Here is a 22,162-nt window from a genome sequence, read left to right as displayed (position 1 = left end):
ATTTCATACCCCTGAGCTCACTGTCTTTGGTATTGGGCCTTGTACCTTTTATGCACTTCAGGACTGAGTATCAATTGAGGTTACCATGGATCTGCATACTTAACAGCCTTCCCTTTGAGAATTTAGAGTCAGTTGTATCAAGAGAAGGACTAGACTTCAAAAAGCATCTTGTGTGTTTACATTTGCGATAGAAATGGAGCTTTCAAAAAGCACATCAATGGAATTTTAAATGTCTATAGGCAGCTCTGCCTTACAGTTTACAACACACAGAATATAATGTAATAGATGCTAAAATTTTCAGACACTGACTGTGTCACAGCCTGGCTCTTTCAAACAACACTATTACGGTAGTGGGACTTTCAGTTTTTTTCCAGGAAACATTCCTTTCATCTCAGTTGAAAGCCTTTTCCTATAATTTTCCCTTAATAATCTTCAATAGAGTACTGTGTATCTCCTGCTATGTTTTTTCTGGACTTCTCCCCAGCATATCTATACTACAAGCAGTCCAGGAACAATTTCAGCATAAAAAGATCACATAGCCCTGTAGAGTTTATCCAAACCCTCAGGCTTTAAGGTACCATTAGTGCCCATCTAAGCCCCAGTCACTTGTCAGATGTCAGAACTATTCAGCAAAATCAGTGCCTTGATTCAGCCTAGCCTGACCCTTGTCCTGGGCCTTGTCACTCCCAGCTTCCTCTCCAATCATTTGGAGAGAGGGAAATGGTCTCCCTTATTAGTTGCCTCATTATTTTAATGCAGCCCAGCATTCTTTTCACAAATACCCAACATTCCTTTTCTTACAGCATCTTTACCACAAGGCTTTATATTGATTTGCTGTCATAAGCTTTCTTTTTGGAGCATCTCAGCCTCATAGTTAGTTCTCAAGCTCACTCAGTATGGCTTTAGAGGCTCCAGGTTGTTTATTGATATGTATGTTGAGGTTTTAGGTTTTCTTCCCTCCTGCCTAGTGACTGATCAAAGCAATCAATAAATGAGTGCTGTTATTATATTTCCAAACTCTTTGAGGATCTGTTACAGAGAAGGCATTGCCTGCTTGATTGATGAAAGCAAAGCTAAAAAGAGCCTCTTTGGTGGCACACCTGAGAAGCAGAAAGAGGAAGAGACATCCCTTTTCCCTCATGAGACCTTGAAGTATGACTTGAAAGGCTTCTACTCTGTCTCTCACTGGCAACCTTTTAACTTAGAGACCTCTGACTTACCTGCATCCACAGCTGTAGCACTATACTCCAGTACTCCAGGCTGGCAGGGTAAGCAAAGTACAGTATCCTCCTTTCTTTTTTTTTTTTTTTTTTTCAAAACTCTTTAATTGGGAAGCAAAATTTTGAGATTACTCATCTAACTATATGTTTTGTGAAAAGAGCTGAAATACTTGCAAAAATTACACAATTAAATAGCCACACATAGTTAAATTAGTGCTTAATATTACAGGAATTAGGAGTTCAAAAGACCATGATTTGCATAATTTATAATTGCAACAGCCAGCTTATAATATATTTTCTTGTGTCATGCTTGGCTTCTTAGGCTTTTGGAAGACCTTGATCACTCTGAAAATAATCCCACCAAAGCTTTTTCTTTATAAACCTATGGATTTTTGATCAACTCTGAAGTGTAATTAACTTGGGATAAAGCCCACCCACCTGACTGGCAGCTCTTAGCTGGCACAGCAGAAATTCATTATATACATCTTTTGATTCCTCTATTGTACCTGTGACATTACTTAGGGCCTCAGAGCTGGACTCTCAGTCTTCCAGATTTGATTTTCCATCTCAGCTTGGCAAGTGCTTTCCCAAGTGCACTGTTTAGACATTTTGTAGGTACAGGACAAGTCCCTCCTAACCTAACTTCACTGACCCCAATGCACTTTACCTCTGGTGTGAAATTGCCTCTGAGTAGAATGGGCAGGTTGAGAGGATTTCATTAGCATGTATCTGGGTGATGCATGTTGCTCAGACCTTCCTTCTCAATATTTTATTAAAAATTGAACTTTCTGTGACAGTGATCTCTCAGGAATGCTAAACTTTAAGCCTGTGACAGTTCATATCTATAGGGCTGCTCATAGGCATAAGTGTTTCTGCGGGATCATGGCCTCTAGGGGTGCATTGGAAGGGGTACCTGATGGATATTAATAGCAAGGGGCCTTAGAGGCCAAATTAATTTTCCTCATGGTGTATAGGAAGCAAGATTGTAGCTTATTTTTGCTTTGTATGAAATGCTGTTGAATAAAACAATTTGTCCTGCCAAAGCTCCAAATGGCTGTCAGAAAAGTAGTGTTACATTTATTTTTAGGCTGTTTTCCTAAGGAAATATGGCTTCTTTGATCATGCTGTATGCATGAGTGTGTGTGAAACAATATGTGTATAACTGCTTAAATGTCTGATTTTGTCCCTCTTCCACCATAATATTGAGCTGACGGGGCAATTTCAACTACATTCTTGACAGTAGTACAGAGATCTCAAGGAAGTTATTTTCTACCGTGTGAAAATAGAAAGGCAGGTAAAAAACAAGAGACCCATTTACTTTCCTCCCGTGAGAGAGGCTGTAGCAAGAGCTTGTTGCTATTAGACATCTGAGAGGGCACATTGTTCAAAGTGATGACATAAATCCATATGAAGGCAACTTCCTTTCTTTCTGCTGGTCACAAATCTACTGATTTTATTCACAGATATTGCTCTTTCCCGCTTCCAACATCCATGTGATATTCTGGAGTCTTTTCCTCCGCTGCTTTAAAAGGTCACACTTCTTTAATAGCAACTTGTATCAAAGAGTTGAAAAGTCCCCGGAGAGGGTATTAAAATGAGAAATATCAAATTTGACTTGGCCAAGAAGAAGAGGACTTCTCTATATACATCCATTCCCCCTTCAAACTTTACTGTGCTTAGAATATTTTCTCTTTAGAGAAACGGAAACTCTACCCTGTAGACAGAGTAATCTGGCTCTTCCTGATTTAGGTTCTTCACAATTTCCAAAGCTGGAAATTTTAATGATCCAAGGACCTGTTTTTATGTGGCCAAGGGATTATTTTTTTTTTTTTTAATTTGGGAGAGTAGTTTATAAGTTACACCTCTTACCATTGTGTTTACTATACAGCTGGAAAGATTTCCCTTTGAAATATATGAATTTGAGATGGAGTGGATCTTCCTCTTGCACTGAAAGAGTCTGTTCCCCAGCCAGGTGTAACTGGTAGTGCAAAATGCTACAGTCAAAATTAAAACAGACCTCCAGCAGGTTCCAGTAGGATATGAAGTTATCAAAATATGTACTCAGAAAGGCACTATAGCACACAGCTTAAATACCTTTGTTGGATTCTCAATGATATTTGAGCATTTTGAGATCTGTGTGCTCTCTACTACATTTTCCTGGTGGAATACCCCCAAGGGTGGTCTTTACAGGGCTGAACTTATTAACTTCTACAAACAATGGTGAGCCTTCCCAGCAGCAGAGTGGATATCCCACACTTTCTAATGTAGCCAGCTAAAGCAGGATTTATTAAAATAAACAGACTGAACCTCTTAAATCCAAACTACTACCTGTGAACTGAGGATATGAAATGAAAGTATCAACCCCCAAATGCTTTGTTCTACCATATACTATTTTTCTCTAGAGGCTGAATAGGAGAAGGTAAAAATAGAGATAATTCAAATAAGAAAATAAGGTGTCACTCTTCATGAAAAAGCTAATATAAAATGTAATTTCTTCCCCAAAAGAGATTGATATTTTGACACTTGGTCCTGAGTCAGGAAAAAATAAAACTGAAATATCAAAATTTTTCATAGGGATAAAAAGTTATATGAAAAAGTGGAGTTTGGAAATGTCAAACTGGTTTGAATAATTTCATGCTGATACTATACTGTGCTCTAGTCTATAGGAGTGGTAGCTCTAATCACTGAAAGATACTTTCCTTAAGGCTTTCCTCTTATCTCAAATTCCTCTGCAAGGAGCTTCAGTCTTTCATTTGGTTGAAATACACTGTGATCTGGTGTGCCCAGCTGTGACTGATCAATGACTCAGATGCTAATATTCCCCCAGATCCACGGGGGAACATATAATTTTTCCAAAATAACATTTGCCCCAGGGAAAACGTTCATTCAGGTATCAGAGAAGGCATGGGATAAACAGAATTTTCTAAACTGATTGTATTTAGCTTGTACAAACAGTCAGAGTGAAGCCAGGCTGCCTGTGTGGTCAAACAGTGGAAATGTGATTCCTTTGTGATGGATCATGGGGGTATTTACACCCTCCAGCTGGGCTGTAATACCTATCTCTTGAGATATTTCTTAATGAAGAAGATTCATCACTTCTGTGTGACCCAGAGTGGTCTGAAAAACACAACCCCTGCATGTTTGCTTGAACTTGCAGGGTGTTTTTCTTCATTTTGATTTGCAGTTCTCTGCAAATATTTCTTGTAAACACCTACATCAATGAACTTCCTTAGTAAAATCCAAACAGGCAAACAAATATATAAGGAAAATAAAGTATGTGAAAGAATGAATTTCCCTCAGATCACCAGAAATCCTTAGGAAAAACAAAACTTCTGTTCGAGTCCTCCTCTATGATGCACAGGGAATTACCATGTTTCGAATACTGGCAACTGGCTTTTCAGAATTCAAACTGCTTCACGTCCTTTACAAATGGCCAGCACTGTACCAAGTGCCCAAGTGCTCATGATTGCTGCTTATGCACCAGTACATTCTCTGAAAACAAATGTGATTTTTTTTTTTTTTTTTACTTCTGCACACTCTAAGAACTCTGACACTGGCAAGATGATCAATTTATTCAGCATTCAGAAGACAGTAATTTATTCCATCCTACACATGCAGGTGAAAATGTTTTTTTCCCATTTAGGAGAGTGTTGGAAACTGATGGAAATGGTTGCTCTTAAAAATAGGAAAACAAAAATTATTGTAAAAAGTCAATAATAAAGAAAATGGCTAATTTTCTCTACTAAAAAGTTTTTCCAAAATAAAAAGTTTACGTGAACTGCTTCTCCTGACCTCTGTGTAAGATGCATAACTGGTGACTTTAAATTAAAATTACTTTCAGAACAGCTTAGTCAAATATGCAGAAATAAGACTTTCCATGCCTTGGCTAAAAATCAGCATATATGCATTTCTTATACAACATCTCTTATTTTGTGCATTCTATTGTTTGAAGGAGATCTATCTAGACCCTAAGGAGACATGTATTAGCATGTCTTAGCATTAAGTTCCTATTTAATATGCCATGATAGTTTATTATTAACAGATGCACAGAAATACAATGGCAAGATATTTTGGGCACCTCGAATAATTGAAAATAAGTTTGGGAATCTGGTCTCAATCTTTCTCACCTACCAATTAATTTAATTTGAAGTCATGATCTTTTTAATTGATTGTATTTTAAAGCATTTTAGGAGTAATTATTTGTTCTGTGAACCTTCTCAGGCAATTGTAATGTAAGAATTAAAACTTATTTTCATACTGCTTGTTGAAATATTACTGCAATATCTTTGGCCAAGGGCTTGGTGTAAGCCTTGGTCTATATATTTCTCCAAAACATTTTGAAAAACTAGCTAGTGAATGAGAGCAAAATCTCAGGGGAGTCTGTGTATTCCCCACTCTTGCTGAGCAGTTGAACGATTGCACATGCAAAATGAGCACTGAGTTTTAAAAGAAACATAATCTGGATGGGAGCAGGTACAAAATCAAGGCCAGACATTACTATCTAGACAGGTTTCTTAGTGATGTCAAAGTCAGCATAAGCTTGTCATGGATTAACCTTTCTGGTGTGATGTTTGTTGTTAACTTATTTATTAGGGCTTTTTTCTAATTCAATATAGACTGCCTTTATCTTCCATGGAAGTAAATACCCCATCCCAGACTGGCAAATTTTAACTTCACCTGTCCTCCTGCCTTGGCTTTTCATGGGTAGGTCTGTACTTCTGCTTTTGTTTCTTTGGGGAAATAATCCTTTTAGATTTTCTTTCCAATTAACATGTTACTTTTATTTCATTCATCCAGTCATGGGTCACTTCTTTATATTGCATTATCTGATTGAGTTCACTGCTCAATTTCCTGGCTTCTTTCTCTATCTCTCTCTCAAAAACAGAATTCTTATCTCATTGTGGTTGAAATTCTGAGGAAAAAGACAAACAAAACCCCATCACCTATTCTTACGGGAATAGAAATATATCATTTGATTGAGGTCATTAGATCATTTGGAGGTTTTTTGTTTTCTGTTGAGATGGGAAAAAAATATTTTTATTAATTTAAAAATCTCTACAAACCAAGTTTTCAAGTGTCAAATTCTTCACTGCATTTCCATCTTTCCCCCAAGAAGGGGCAATATGCTTTTCCTATATTTTGTGCTAAATATTAAAAAAGGCATTATAAGCAATTGAGCTCTTTTCACATTTTTAAGGGCAGCCTTCAGTGAGACTACTCAGTGTCTTTGTGGGAGTTTGTGTTCTATCTACCATCTTTCTCAGCCAAAAGTCATGAGTGCAAGCAGGTCAGTGTTTCCTGGGGTTTGTCCAGATCCATACAGTCCAGGAAAAGACTGAAAATTGCCAGGTTCTGAAGCACTGATGCTTCTTTAAACTCCACTAGGCAGGGATCTTTTGGCCATCAGCTGAACAGGACAAGTCTGTGTGGCAGATTCATGACTGGTGTAAGTACATATAATATTTCTGGTGGCAGTTAATTTCTTCTTGCCACATAAGCAAAATCATTATTATTTCCTACTTTCAGGATGAAGAAGATGAAAAATATATATCTATCACTGTGAATTTACAAGTCCTGATTCATAAATCATCCCTATGCTGAAGGTACTTCTTTTTTTAGTCCTATCTTTTCTATTTAATTTTAGCAAGGGAGAGGAGTAGGTATTACTAAGGGTTGCATTGCCAGCTGTATTTGTGGTCTTTTATAGGAAGAAAAATTTACTTTCATTTGGCTTTTTGTCTTCACAAAATTTGGCACCTGAGTTAATTTCTAACACATAATACCTGAATATTTGGTTTGGCATGCAAATAACGGCCTTATAAATCAGGAAGAGGGCTTCTAATCTGAGGACAACAGGCAATTTATCTCTATTTTCAAATATTAATATAGAAATGAAACAGAAAATATTTATACAAGGTGGATTTGTTACTCTGGTCATCCCTCCACTAGTTTGATTAATCCTAACAATAAATGCCTAAAAAGGAGATTTTGGTAGCACAAAGAGTTAGTTAAGTTAATGATTCCTGATCTGTTACCATTCAATTCATTTACATTTAATAATTATCTTAATATCAAAATCCCCACCCAAACCCAAAACAAAATGTTTCTGTGCCTTGAAAGATCATCCTGAAGCTGTCATAGCTTTGCATCCTGCAATCTGACTTGCATTCCTGCTTGTCCAAGGGTGCACTGAGGTAGTGGAACATTGCAAGAGGTTTCCACTTAGCTGAGCACTGCCCAGTCACAGACCTTCCCCCATAACTGGATGGTTAAATCCAATTCTTCTTTTGAGCCCTCTTTGAGAAATGTCCTGGCTGGTCACAGGGCTCCTTGCAGTCTGGAGCACATCTGGATTGGAATCCCCATTCTGTGTGACTCAGAACAACAATTTACAGGTAGTTATTTCCTGTCAAAGCTGAGTGTTCTTGTCAGCACCTATAAAAAGACAAATACTCCTGGGTGTATTTTGAACATGTGTGTAACAAGAAAACTGCTTACAGACAGGGTCAAGATATTCATCACTTCTCCAACAACACCTGTGAGGACCTATTTCAATGGAGAAGGGATGTTGTTTTTTTAGCCAAAAATTTGCTTCTCATCTTTTCATTCAAGCCTGAGGTTTTGAAATTCCTGCTGATTTGATGAGGCAACTTCAGTGACAAATGGAACGAATCCAGGTTCTGCTAATTCCGTTACCGTCTTCTTATTTGACAGCCATTATTAGAGTTTGCATTTAATTTTAGCCAGCTTATGTGCTCTACCTGGTATTGTATAATACCAGGGAGAACAAGGAAACACTTGTACAGTCATTCTGTTCTAGACAGCTGGAGCATAAGGCAGCTCTGCCATTTTTGTGAGGAAAGTTTAGAGGTCACCAGTTCAGCTCAGGATATCAGTGACAAAATACTTGGCATTTCCCTGTTGCCATTCATTCAGCCAAAGGAATTAATTCTATTTTTAATTAATTAATACTCCTTGTAATTAGTCATTGTTAATCTTTTCTGTTAATGGATTAGCAATCATTATGAGTGCAAAAGTTGCTGAAATGTTACAAATTTTAAATGATTTTATGTGAGAAAAGGAGGCTGTATTTTAGTACAAACTATTTTTGTCTTTTCTGGTAAACACAATGGACTTTTCTCAGCGACAAAGTGACACCTGGAGCAGAGGGACCTACACAGGATTTCAGCAGCATTTACCTTCAAATTCCTGCTTAAAGCTCTCATTTCTGACAGAATCACAGTAGCTCAGCTGCTGTTCTGCTGCTTTCTGGCCAGTGCTCCTGAGACCATTTGTATGTGCCTAGTTTGGCCTCTATTCCTTAGATTGCAAACCCTCTGGCATGGGGAAAGTCTTGCATTGCATAGGTGTTTTGCAGTCTGTAACACCACAGGCTTTAATTCAAGCTTGAGAACAAAGAAATTTTATGGTTTTGTCTAAGTTACAGGACCTGGGAATGCTTCCCAGTGCTCCTGGGACTGGATGAATATTTTGATGCATCCAAGCTCTTTCTTTTGCCAACGTTTGAGAAATGCAATGCCCATATGGGAGGGAAAAGCAATTAGTCTGCAATGGCATGTTCTGGTCTAGATGATCAAAGAATTGGGATACTGAATATGTTGGAGGTTGTATATAATTAGAATACCTTATACAAAGGTGATCACTATTATTAATTATAATGATATGGTTGGAAATAAGTATTATTAAACATTCAGTGAAACATAACCTTTCCACAAAAGAAAAATTTTTATATAATGATGAACACTAAAGAAAAGCAGCATTCATTTTCTGATAAATTATATTATTTGATTTCATAAAAATTGCTTATATAAGAAACATAATAATTTGGGTTTTAAAATGGAGAGCCATGTCTTAATACTAATATGTCCAGGTCTTAAACCATGGTGAATAAACAGCATTTTAAAGAGACATAGCAAGAATTTTCTTGCTAATAGTAATACATTTAAAAACTGCAGGCACTGATTGCATTTGAAAGTGCAAGTCATCACTTTCAGCTGCATGGATTTCATCCAAAGCTCACTGTAATGAATGGAAAGACTGCCATTGAGTTTACTGAGTTCTGAGTTAGGTGATGTGGTTTGAAACACTAGATCATTGATTTCAATTAAAAATGTGTGTCTACTGTACTCCTCATATTCTTCAACAGGGAAAAAATAAAATCAATCAATTGGAGAGAAAAATACATATTTGTTTTGAACTCATAATTTAATTTCCCATGAGCATTACCTGAAGTGATTTTTTTCGTGTCTGTGTCAGGCCTGGTACTTTCATATAGGCAGAAGAGTGTTAAGAGTTTCCTGTTAAACAGGAGGACAAGCACATCCTTTCCATGATCTATGGAAAGATCTTGTGCAATAGTTTCAAAACAAACACAGAGTGAGAGCATCTTCTGACTCAAAGAGGAAGCATCCAACAAGTGCCTTTTATCCTAAAATGCTGGATCACCTTGTGCAGGCTCTGAAATTGTTGTCTTAACCCTGGAGTGTTGTCCTTGCAACTTCCTAACATCTGAACCTACAATTAAACAGAGACTGTATCTCCTCACCTTCTCCTCTCTCTCAGCATATCAGGGCTCTGTCTTCTCTGCCCTGACTGCTGTCCTGCAGAAAATGGACACAACTTCCCAAATCTGCTTGTAGGCACACAGTTTGTGGTAATTGGAGTGGGGCTGTGGCCCAGCTTCATCCCCAGTGGGTCCAGCTGTGAGAAGCAGGTGAGCAGCACTGACAGCAATGAGCCATGGAGTGCCCAGGGGCACTGACCAACCACCAAAGGGCACAGAGGGCACATGGGTGCAATGCATGAACATGAGGGGTATAAAAGGTTGGGCTAAAGAACAAGACTTTCTTGCTGGAAGTGCAAGAGTAGGACCCTGTTCTTTTTCCTGCAGCTTGACTAAGGAGGTGGGATAGTTTCCCTGCTCAGCCAGCTGCCTGCTGCCTCAGCAGCTAGCTATAAAGCCCGAAACTGGTGTGCTTCTAGATAAGGGCAGAAGCAGGATTTAATCAACTGAAAGAAATGGGTGAGATGCTCAGGACAGTAAGTGTTTCAGAGTGAAAAGGAACATCTTAAATTTTAGGCTAGATATAGAAACAAAATAGGGAAGAAGGAGAAGAAAGGTTTGAAATCCATCTCACTGCTTCCTGCTTGTGTATCTAAAAAAAAAAAACCCTGTTACATGTTTCCAGCAGCCACAAGATACATCCAAGAAAATCTTGTCATATGGATTTGTCTCAGCTTTTGAGAAACTACTAGATAGTTCTATTTTACAATGTGAATTTACTGCTGGGGAGGAAAATTTACCACATCTCTCTCTTTTTCCTATTGCACAGATACGCTCACACAGGCTAGTTTCTGTTTTAATTTCTTACCAGATTTCCCATTTACACAACAGCTGTGCACTTTTTTTCACATTTCCAGCAGTACTGGCAGTAAGACAGCGCCCAGTAGTCTGAGGCCTATTGACAGCAAGACTCAAAAGAACCTTACACAAAGCTCATGGCAGCTGAATTGCAATGGCTGCAACACGGTCTCAATGGGCTAGGGACTGTATTTGTCCTTCCCTTCCTCCTGTTACATTCCTCAAGGTGCTGAGCAAATCACAATTTTAGGAATTACTTTCCTATGGCTCCAGAACTGTTCCCTGGGCTTTGTACTGTGATGTGAACTCTTAACAGAACTCAGAGAAGCAAAGGAAAGGAGTTAACCTTGAACCTCTCCTAAATGCCTTGCTCATGCTCTAAGTATACAATTTTTCTGCTTCCCTTCCCAAAGGTTCCTTGTTTGCAGTTACATAATTGATAGCTCAACCCTCTGTCCCCTCAGACCATTTTAAAATCCAATACAAATAACACCTCAGAAACAACCTCCTGTGGCCTTCTACTCTTGGCATCAGAACTTGGGTGTGAGCAGCTTTTGCTTTACTTTCTATATGGAAATGTTTTATGAACTCTTCTTAAAATCTCTGGCCATCCATTTAAGTGTAGCTTCCAGCTCCCCAGATATAGGGTTCCTTTCAGCACTTCATGCTCTCTTTGAATTTTTTTTCCATGAGATGCATAGTGATAATTCTACAGGGGGAAAATGACATGGATAATTTTGGGGATTTTTGCTTGTTTGATTATCTGATTATCTTTTAAACATATTTTTTTTGAAGGGAATAGGAATGTCCTGTTGTGTCCAAAGACAGTTAAAAATGACCCATGGGAGTTCAGTTGCTGTGACTTTTATCTGGATTTTTTTCATATTTTACAACACTTGGGACTGTACTGGAACACTACAAAGAAAGAACATTTTTACAAAATATGGATAACTCTATACAGACACTACAAAGTAATAAATATTTCTATTAAAAGAAAGGTAACACTGTACATGGAATAGGCATACTCAACATCAATGAAAGGGCTTGCAGATCTGTAGAGGGGAGAGGTCCCTGTCTCTGTGGGTTACTCTGAAAAGAAACATTGGTAGTTCAATAGGATCTCCAGACACTGCACAACAAGATAGATATATTAACAGACACTTCACCATAGGAGGCTGAGGCACTGCAAAGGGCCTCAAAAGAGAACAAGATCTTCTGTAGAGCAAACTGTTTAGCACAGTGGGACAGCTGCAGTAGCCTGTGTGCCTCTGAAGGACTACTTAAGGAAGGAGAATATCTGTCTTTTTCACTTGCTCCAGATTGCTGGAGAGTGCTGCCCCTTTCCTCCCTGACCCACAATGCTCTGCAATGCTTGTTTGAGCCGTTTCTTCAGCTTCAATAAAAAAAACACCAAAACAACAACAACAAAAAGATATTTTCACTGCTTGGAAGGCTTCACGCTTTGAGTCAATTTTCCTCCCCTGCTGTTGCTGCTGCCTTTCCCCGCTCTGTGCAGTGCAGTACATAAGTGAAACCCTTGATGAATTGAAGTAGGTCAGAATGTAGGTATCGGTACTTTGCAGTGTCTTGAGCAGCATTTGATGGCTTGTCCTGGGTATCATCAGGGAATTTGTAAAACCTTCCTTGCAGGCCTTTTCACACCACAGTTATGGTGGTTACTTAGCTTTTTGGTGACCTCTTGCAATTAACATCAAATAAATTCATTAGAGTCCCATGGGCAGAGGCAGGGTGAGAGCAGTGATTTCTGTATTCCCAATGAATCCCTTTTAATACCACAACACAAGCTGTCTGAGCTGCTGTTAAGTTAGATACACTGCGAAGCTCTGAATCAGAGCCTCAACTTCATCTTTGTACTGTGCCATGTTCTGCTAGTTTGGAAAGATGCTTTAGATTTCTTCTGGTGCATTTTCTGTATTCAAATCTGTTGTGATTTTCAAAGTCAGATTTTCCCCTTCTTCTTCTCTGTTTCCATGAATCATTTGGGATACTTGGGAGTCTGTGCACAACAGGATCCACATTTGCAAGAGTTATATCTAGGAGTTTAACCTTTCAAATCCATTCTACAATCTTTTCTAACTGGAAAATATTGCTTTCAAACCAGGCTGAAAACCAGTCTTATTTATCAGGATTACTTATCAGTGTGCAAATAGTAACATTTTTCAGCTTGCATAAAATGTGGAAAGGAAAGGGAGCCTTTCACTTTCCTACCAGAGCTTTTGGAACCACACTGTCATTTTGGGAATGAAGAGAACAGGGAAAAGATTGCTCTAACATTATAGATTCTGGATCTAAGCAAACTTTACTGTTTGTTACACACTACACAAGTCATATAAGGAAATAAAAAGCATTGCATACAGTTTTCTTTGATCTGCTATACTGCACAAATATTCTTACTGTCTTGTGTGTTCCAAGGGAAAAAGAAATTCAGTGAAGATCTAGAAAACACCAAAAAAGGAAAAGATAAAAGCTGGGATGTAGCTATGTGTGGGTTTTGTGTTCTTTTCAGTGAGAATTATTCTATATCTTCTTACAATGTATACAGAGAAGAAATTCAAGAGTTAAAAACCTCCTTTTAATGATTAACATTTTTTAGGGGGAAAATTTGAGTCCTTTTTTTCATGATATCCAGATTCTGAATTAGCTATACTGAGTGTCCCAATAATGAATCTTCTATGACTGTATTCTAGACCAAGGAAAGCAATAGTCTCCATGAGGTATGGGCCTGTGATGATGGGGTTCTGACAATGTGAGCTTACAAATTCCTGTAACTACTGGAGATTGCACAGCTGCCAGGCTGCCAAGCTTCACTATGAGAGCAAAGCTCCCTCAGCTGTCTGTTGTGAGTGCAGTGCACAGGCACTGGCACCAGTCAGTTTTGTATCTGGCATGAGGTTGACCACATGCAATTGTTAAAATCTGTTTATCATCCATTTAGATGCAAGACCACTGAGTGAGCATTGGTTGGTGGCCAAAGCCAAGAAGCAGATTAGGCAGATTCTTCTTTTATTCTCCTTCCCCCACTTCCACTTTTATTTTTCCCCTGATTGTTTTGGGTTGTTTTTAGTCGGAGCTTAAAGGCTAAGAGACTAGTTTGTCTATATCCTATGGAGAAGATGTAGAAAATGGAAATGTGCTGCTCTTGAAAGTTTTCTGCTAGTAGACCAAAGAATCCTTTGGAGAAGTAAGGATATTTTTGGATTTTTCTTTTCAAGATAGGTAATTCTTTCCTGTATTAAAGTTTAGAGATAATGCTTTCTGAAGTTATTAATAAAATGTGTCATGGTGTCATGCATTCTTGAAGCAGCCAACTCTGAACTCATAATTCTTCACAACCTTTTAGTCCCTTCCCTACATCTGATTCCTCACAGTAGAACTTTGTGAGGCCCCTTCCTTAATACACTGGGAAACATGAAGATCTTCTCTTTTGCTTTAGATATTGATCATTCAAATCCAAAAAAAGGAAAGTGACAAATACCCTTGGCCAAGTATCCCATCCCAAGTATCCCATCCTGGGAAAGACCTAGGAAAGTCAGGCAAACCCCAGACACTATAATGTATACAGTATACATCGTGCTAAGTGATCAACTCCCTTCGGGAACCAAAAAAACCCTCAAAACCAGGGAGAAGGAAAAAAGGTTTAATTCTAGTTAAAATTAAATAATGTTTTATTTAAAAGAAGACCAGTTTTTCTCTCAAAAGTAGTTATTGGAAAATCAAAATTTTCCACCTAGCTCTAATCCCGAAGGAGTTATCAGATGAGCTTCTATTGTTTTTACTGAATGATCTCTGTGGTTTTTTTTGATAATCATTTTTTTACAGACTGGTCCTTATCACCATCATTTTAACTTCAAAAAAAACACGGCCTCTATGAAGTGAAGTTATCATCTAAGAACTGCAACTAACTAACCAGAGGGATGGGAAAAACACCAGTAACTGAAATTAGGTATCATGATTTGCATCTTTATTCCAATGCTAATTGTGCTCATGATTAGAATGCTTCTGGATAGAAAGTGAGTATTTCAGAAAGCAGGAGTCTGACTGGGGGGAATGTATTGTCATTCATTCCTGGTAATTCAGGCTATCCTTAGCAGAGCAGAGTGCTAATGAGGAAAGGAGTCAGGTGCTTAAAAAGGAAAAATTATATATTGTCAGGACTTTTTGCTTTTGGCTCTCTTTCTGCAATTCCAGTGCCTCGCTTTCTACCCATTTTTCTTGTAGCTGGGAAGTGCACTATGGTATTTTCATTAGGTCCCCATACAACTTCCTTAAAACTTCTACCCAAGCTAAAAGTCTTTGGTGATTGACAAGCTCAGATGCTTGTAAGAATTGCTTCTTCACCCATTTAAGTTAAAATGATCTGAATTTTATGAAGCACTTTAAACAGGTGGCCCTTACTAACCTCAGTTCCTTTTGCCTGAGACAAGAGAATTCACGTGAGCGGTTCAGCAGGCAGAGACAAGGAGAGCTAAAAAGCTGAGCAGCACAGCTGGAGGGAGGTTAGGTCAGTCATTTGTTCAGCTGGTAGAAAGACAGTGTGAAAAGGTGTGTGAACAGACCTGCAACACTCAAGGAAGGCTGGATGTGGAGCACTTTGGGATTTAAAGTGTCATTGGTGGCAGCTCCTGTCAGAGAAGCACTTGGGTGCACTGGCACCAGTGCAGCAGCATCCACTTGGGTGCAGCTTTGTTTGGCAATGGGCTTTGGGTTTTTCTGGGAAGGGGATTGAAGAACCCTGTTCCAGTAGTCTTGAATGGGCAATCCTGTATTCTTATCCCATGTGGTTCTCCAAGAAATGTGAAGCAGATATCTCTATTAACAGGACAAAGCCAGTTTACATGCACCTTGTGAGAGCAACTTTTGGTTTAGTACTTTGGTTTCCAAATTGCGATCCTTCATTCCAAACATGCTGCTGGAAAGTTAATTGTGAACTACCTCTGATTTCTCCAGAGTTCTGCTTGGTGTTGTGGTTTATTGAGGACTATGTAGTGTAACCTATCAAAGATATACACTAAGAAATTTCTAGCAATACTACTTTTTTTTTTTGTTCTCACAATACTTTTCTGAGGACACATCAGAAGTGCTAAAAACCCACCAGATTTCATGATTTTGACTACTAGGTATTGCAAGCAGAAGTATAACAAACGCTTATTCATGTTACTTATAGTGAGAAAAAAAGTTGTAATTCTGTTTACCAACAGATTGTTAATTGTAGGCTGTTGATGTATTTGTAAGGTCTTGCTTAATCAAGGTTATTTAATCCTAAATTACATACAATCAAGACATTATTAAATTGCTTAAGGTTTAGCTTCCCATCTCCTTCATTTACATAAAGTGAGCAGAACAGTGTTTAGTCATGCTGCAGCATCTGATCTGAAGGAGGAGGAATTCAGCTGGTACTGTGCCTCTTAAAGTTTTGCTGTCATATTCAAATTTATTAACATTTAGCCTTCTTAGGGAACATTAATATGGAGTCATAAGATAATTCTGTCCTGTTAACAAATTAATCAATCACTAAATATGCTTTAATGAAGGATCACAGAGAATACATGTGAAAGCTTACTAGTGGCATGAGATTTGTATAACAGAGATAGAGATTCTGAGCAAATGAGTGCCATGTTACAATTTCTTTGCATGTCTGTCTGCCTGGTATACTATGGGTGAGCATCTACAGGTTTTCTTCAGAGATTTATCTGAATTTTAGGGGCTTGCATTTCTTTCAGACATGCACACTGTATTAATTTCCCAAACAATTCATGTGACATGGGACACAGAACACTACGATTGCGTTCCATGGCAGCCAGCATCTGAAGATGCCTCACACTCAGTAGCTGGGTGTTGTAAGAAATAAGTAGTACTTATGAGAGGGAGGGTTAAAACTTCCTCTGCTATTAACTACAGCTCATTCATACGCAGACTATTGTCAAAAATCAATGAAACTAGTATCACACAGAAGCTGTATATTGATATTCATGTTCCTCTGGAATATGGCTATATTTTATAACCCTTTCATTTTAGGCAGCCAGCTCTTTGGCTGGTGTAATTCAATACAGTTTCAGTGAAACAGCAGGGTGATGGATATATATTTATACATACATACATAGGCACACTGGCATTTCCATATGTTTTCACCGTGGACTAGATTATTCCTGTAAAACTTCTGTAAAGTAATGCTGTGCACAGTAGAGCAGAATTTCTGAAGGGATAATTTGTATTAATTGTTCCTGGCCATATTGTATAATATACAGTCAAGACTGTTCTTCTTAGCAGCATCTCCCATGATTTTAATAATTTTTTTCAAAGCTGTCTTTTCTGATAGGAAGATTTTGCACCCAATTGATTTCTTAAGAATTATAGTTGACTGGAAAAAGGTTTGGTAAAATGTCAGTGTGATCTTCATAAACTTTCCATCATTCACCTTTTCCCTCTTTTACTGCCTTTTCACTTCTCGCTTGTCTTTTCCGAATTCACAGCCCTTTGTTTTTCTCTTGATAACTGGGGTTTTCCAGCCAACACCCAATCCACTTAACAGATGGCTGGCAGTCAGAAACCAGATGTGTAGTGAGCCCTTGTCCAGCATTATGACTTTGGCTTAGTTGCATTCGTGGCTTTTCTAGGCAATGTCCCAGATTTCAAGAACCCTGCCTTCATCCTCTTCGTGTGTGTTGCACCAGAGGGACTGATGAAACAGGCTGATGGGGGCTGATACAGCTTATGCAGGAATATTTCCATTTGAGAATAGGGCAGTCTCTGACAAACTCATCTCAAGAAAGAATAGTCAGGTTTCTTTTTAAATATCCTTCATCCATGAAAGAAAATTTCTAAAGTAATAACAATATTCAGGAAGCTTGAATGGTATGGCCTTCACCAAACTTTTGCTGGAACATGCCTATTACCTTGACTATATGGGTTATAATAAATGATGTGCAGTCAGTTTCAGGAAATTTCTTCCTTCTCAAAGCTGACTAGAGAAAGCCCTCATGTTTTCCCGCTCTTTCTGATGATTGTAAATATACAGTAGAATGAACACAGCTGTTAATGTATAAAAGCAAGTTCATGTAATATAGAACAGTTTGCACACCCTTGACCAGGGGAATTTCTAAAATACTTTTTGGCAAAAATAACGTAAAAATTCATTTTTATATTGAGTATCACAGCTGCCATGATAATTTAAATAATTTATTGCAAATAGCTTACTATATATTTGCAGATATCTTTAAGAAGTCTTAGATGGTTATTTAGGAACAATATTTGTGAGAACTGCCAAATTTTGCATCAATATACAATTTACCTGTCCTTTGTCTTTGTTACAAGGTGTCCTCCATAAAATGAAATTTAATTCATCTCTTTTTCATGTCTAAATGCCTCATAGTTGTCATATAACTGTGAAAGATGATCCTGCCTTTGGTCAAAACTGAATAATGGAGTCTGAAAACTCAAGGATGGAAACCTTGGAAGTCTGGGTCTAAATTTTGGCACAGCAAGTTCTGAAACCTGTCAACTACTATAGTGGTTATTGCAAGCTAATGAACACTCAGTATCATAGAGGACAGCAGCTAACTGTTGCACTAAATCAAATGCAAAAGGAAGCCGAAAGAAAAGTAATTTCTTTCATAGAATAAATCAGAGCAGCTTCATTCCATTAAAGCAGTATCACTCTATAAGAAGTAAATCCAGCCTGGTGAATGGAAAAATCTCTATGTGTTCCTGGCTTCTGACCAGTCCCTATCCTGGCTAGTAACTCACTGATTCCCAGGCAGAGCTGTCATGCTTACCTAGCAGAGTGAGAAAGGCCCTAATAAGCTGAAACTGCTGGATTTTGTAAACTGGTTTATCAATGGTTCACTAGAATAAAATATCTACTTTACATCTGTGGTAATGATTTGAAGACATTATTTTCTTCTGTGACCAGAGGAACTGGTTATGGTGTACTGTACTTTTCTCTCTCGCTCCATCTTCCATTTCACCATGCCCTGACAACACCCTGCTGCTTGATTTTATTACCATTCCTAACAGTTCTATTCCTTCCCACAAGCAGCATACTCACCTCAGACTTCCAAATGCTGCACTGTTAATTTATGATATTCTGTGATATGACACATCCCCTTTAGCTACACAGGACAAGAGGGCAGATAAAGCAGTTGACAGCAGCCCAAGGAGCAGTCTGGGAGAGTTTAATGGATGTTCAAGGGAAAGCTGCATTTTTCCAGCTTTCAGGATTCAAACCCTGCTCATCAGCAGTTAAACCTTTGTGACAAAGCTGAACAAGATACCTTCCTATGAATCTTAATGCATTACATTTGCTCCACAGCAGTGTTTATAGTGAGCATGATTTTATACATGATTTGTTAATTAAGCAAATTAGTGTTAACAGCTTTTTCAAAACCCCATTACCTTTGTATCAATTGACTTTTTACAAATTAACATGATTCATTTAAAAAGCATGAAAAATGAGAAACAAGACTAAGAATATAAGGATGAAGACTGAGGTCACTATTTCTGGATGTGGAAACAGTTTCTTATATGAAATTTTATTAATATTACACAACAAAATGAAAAAATATTGAGAGAGAAAAATACAGTTGACTGTGTTAACTTACACTCAGCTTTCAGTTGGGTTTAAAAATCACAAAAAAATTCAGTGTAAAGCCAATCCTGACTGAGATGAGAGCTAAGATTCAAGAGCTCCTACCAAAAAGTAAAAAAAAAACAAAACAAAAAACAAAAAAACCCCAACAAAACAAAAAAAAAAAAAAAAACCCAAAAAAAAAAAAAAACCAAAAAAAAAAACCAAAAAAAAAAAAAAAAACCAAAACAAAACAAAATGACCATCAACGCCAAAAGGTCAACACACAAACAATGATTATGCATTCTAATAATAAAGGAAAAATTGGCTGGGTGAAACCCAGAGCAGCCTGATCTGTCTTGGAGCTTGGCCCTGCTTTGAGCAGAGCAGGTGGACCAGATGATTTCCATAGGTCCCTTGTAACCCTATTTTATGAATCTAAGTATCTTTTTTTCTCAGTGGTGAGGACTAACCTTGGGACCGTGCATATAAAGGGAAATGGGATGCTTTTCCATTGCTTCAGTACAGTAAGGGAGGATTCAGTCCTCAGGCAGCAGAGGGGAGCAAGACAGTTCTTTGGTTTCAGCTGGGGGAAAGGAAGGGAAGAATTGGGATATTTTGCCTGATGATACTGCATTTGTAGACCAGGAGCCAGAGACCTCTCTGTGTCAGCTGCTGAACACATTCCTAATGTGAGAAGAGCTCTGCCTTGAAGAGTTTACAATTTAAGTATGAACCAGAAATGACAGGAGCAATATCTGTATCATTCAGGTAACTAAAGTGAATTAACTTCAGGTTAACCAGGAAGTCAAGAGAACTGAGTTTAGTTGTCAAAATCAATGTCCATCATTCCAAACATGAGACCATTTTTCCACTTCAAGTTTCATCAATCACGTGTGTAAGTAATACCAAAAAGAACATAGTTCTTCTGTACTTTTTCAGTATATTTCAGTTTTCCATTTGACCTTGCGTTCATTCAGTTTTCCACATCATTTTCTGTAATTATTCACACAACATCCTGGTTTTAGTCTGGGTATCTCAGGAATTCTTAGATGATGGAAGAACACACATATAATACAAAATATATCCTTGTTAAAAATTTGCTTGGGGATTCTGGAACCAGAACACATCCTGAAACTGTTTTTAACTTTGATTTTTCACTGACAATGTGCCTCTATGCATATGTGGAAAGCACAGTAGAATTTCAGTCTTCTCTGTGTGTTTATTTTGCATTTTATTTTTACAATATATTAGAGACCAGCTATGGTATTCAGCAGTTGTGTATGTATTTGCTGATCCACTTTTCCTTAGAATAGAAATGGCTTACAGCTGAAACTTTTCTATATCTTTTAAAAAGTCAAGAGTTAATGTCTGATTGGATATTGTATGTGTTATAAACACCTATAGGACCTTTTACTTTCAGATTTCAGAGGCAAGTATTAACCTTTTAACAGCAGGTCAATCCCATTTGGACATATTTTTAGCAAAGAATCTAACACAATGTTGCTAACAAGTAGCCTAGTCCTCTTTGGGGCAACTAATGACAATTGAATATTAAACAAATTAATAAATGAAATACAAGTGTTTCTGACTTTGCCAATCTCAGCTACAGATGGCTGTAATTCCCCTTCCTATTCCTAGATGGCTTCATTATGGTAGTACTCATGATTCTGTCTTTATCTGAATTAAAAGAAGAAATAAAATCCACCTAGTCACATTTGTTCTTATATTCTTATTTTTACCTTTTTTTTTTCCTTCTCTCAGTGCATTAACAGTTTGCACTCACAGTTCGTGCAAAGGTCTTGATACCTCTAGTAATGCCAAATAGAAGTCTTATGATTCATCTCATATGTGGTCAGATTTTTGTCCTTTTTCTTGAAGCACAAATTCTCTTGTATAGTGACTATGGGTTGTGCCCACAATGAGGTCCCAAGTTTCAATACTAATCAAAATAGTGGTCACACTTAGAACCAATCCTGTCAGAAGTATCTCAGTGTGGTTGGTTACATCTCTTCAGGTCAGTGAAAATTCAACTCTTAATGAGCTGAGACAGGGGTTTTGTTACTGTTATGTTTATAAATTCTTGACACCAACTATGATCTGCAACAGAAAGGTCATTCATATCAATACTCATGCAACTACATGAAGGAAAAAGTTTCATCAGATAAAGGAAATGCTATTTCACCACAGAGCTGACAGTATGAACTCAGGTGTGTCATCTTTGTCATACAGTAATGCAGAGAAGTGGAAATTACCTCTAAAGTATTTCAAGTGCCTAGTTATTCCTTTAAAAGTGCGACAGAATAATGTGTATTGGGCTAAAATAAGGTGTCTTGCCTTTGAATTATAATGGAAGTGGAAGAACCAAGGCTGGATATTAATTTTATTTTATTTTTTCTTTATTTACTTTAGAAGGCTTCATCAGTTGTTCAAACACCCATTCAAACCTCCAACCCACCATCTAATACCTTAACAAAGCTCCTGCTGGGAAGTATCCAGGCTATGGCAGCTTCTACTGAGATACTACTCACAGTTATGGTTCTAGTAAACCAGCATTGTGTAAGTGCAGTAAATTTTCATTTGTGTCTGGGGCTCAAATCCTGCCAAGGAGAGCACAAGCAGAATAATCAAATGGGTATCTAAGGTGAGACTGAAGGAAATGCAGCAGATCCTGTGGCTTGCAATGCAACAAAAAGGACTTTAAATTTCCTGTGAAGTAGTTCTTTAAAAACAAAGCAATGCAGTACAAGGAGCATTGATACTATCTTATTCAAATAGAAATATAAATTAGCAGAAAAATTGTCATGTTACAGACAAAAAAAGATCTTAGTTGTTCCAAATTATCTCTTCTCATTTTAAATGCCAGTAAGTTTCTTGTCTTCCTAAGGACTCTTGTCGTGTAGGGCTAATCATTGCTTTCTGATGGAAACTTGTTCTTTTCAAAGAATGTCCAGCTGGCCACCACTGTCATTTCTG

This window comes from Vidua macroura, chromosome 7 (genome assembly GCF_024509145.1).
Source record: "Vidua macroura isolate BioBank_ID:100142 chromosome 7, ASM2450914v1, whole genome shotgun sequence".
NCBI lineage: Eukaryota > Metazoa > Chordata > Aves > Passeriformes > Viduidae > Vidua > Vidua macroura.
Note: the sequence above shows the minus strand (reverse complement) of the source record.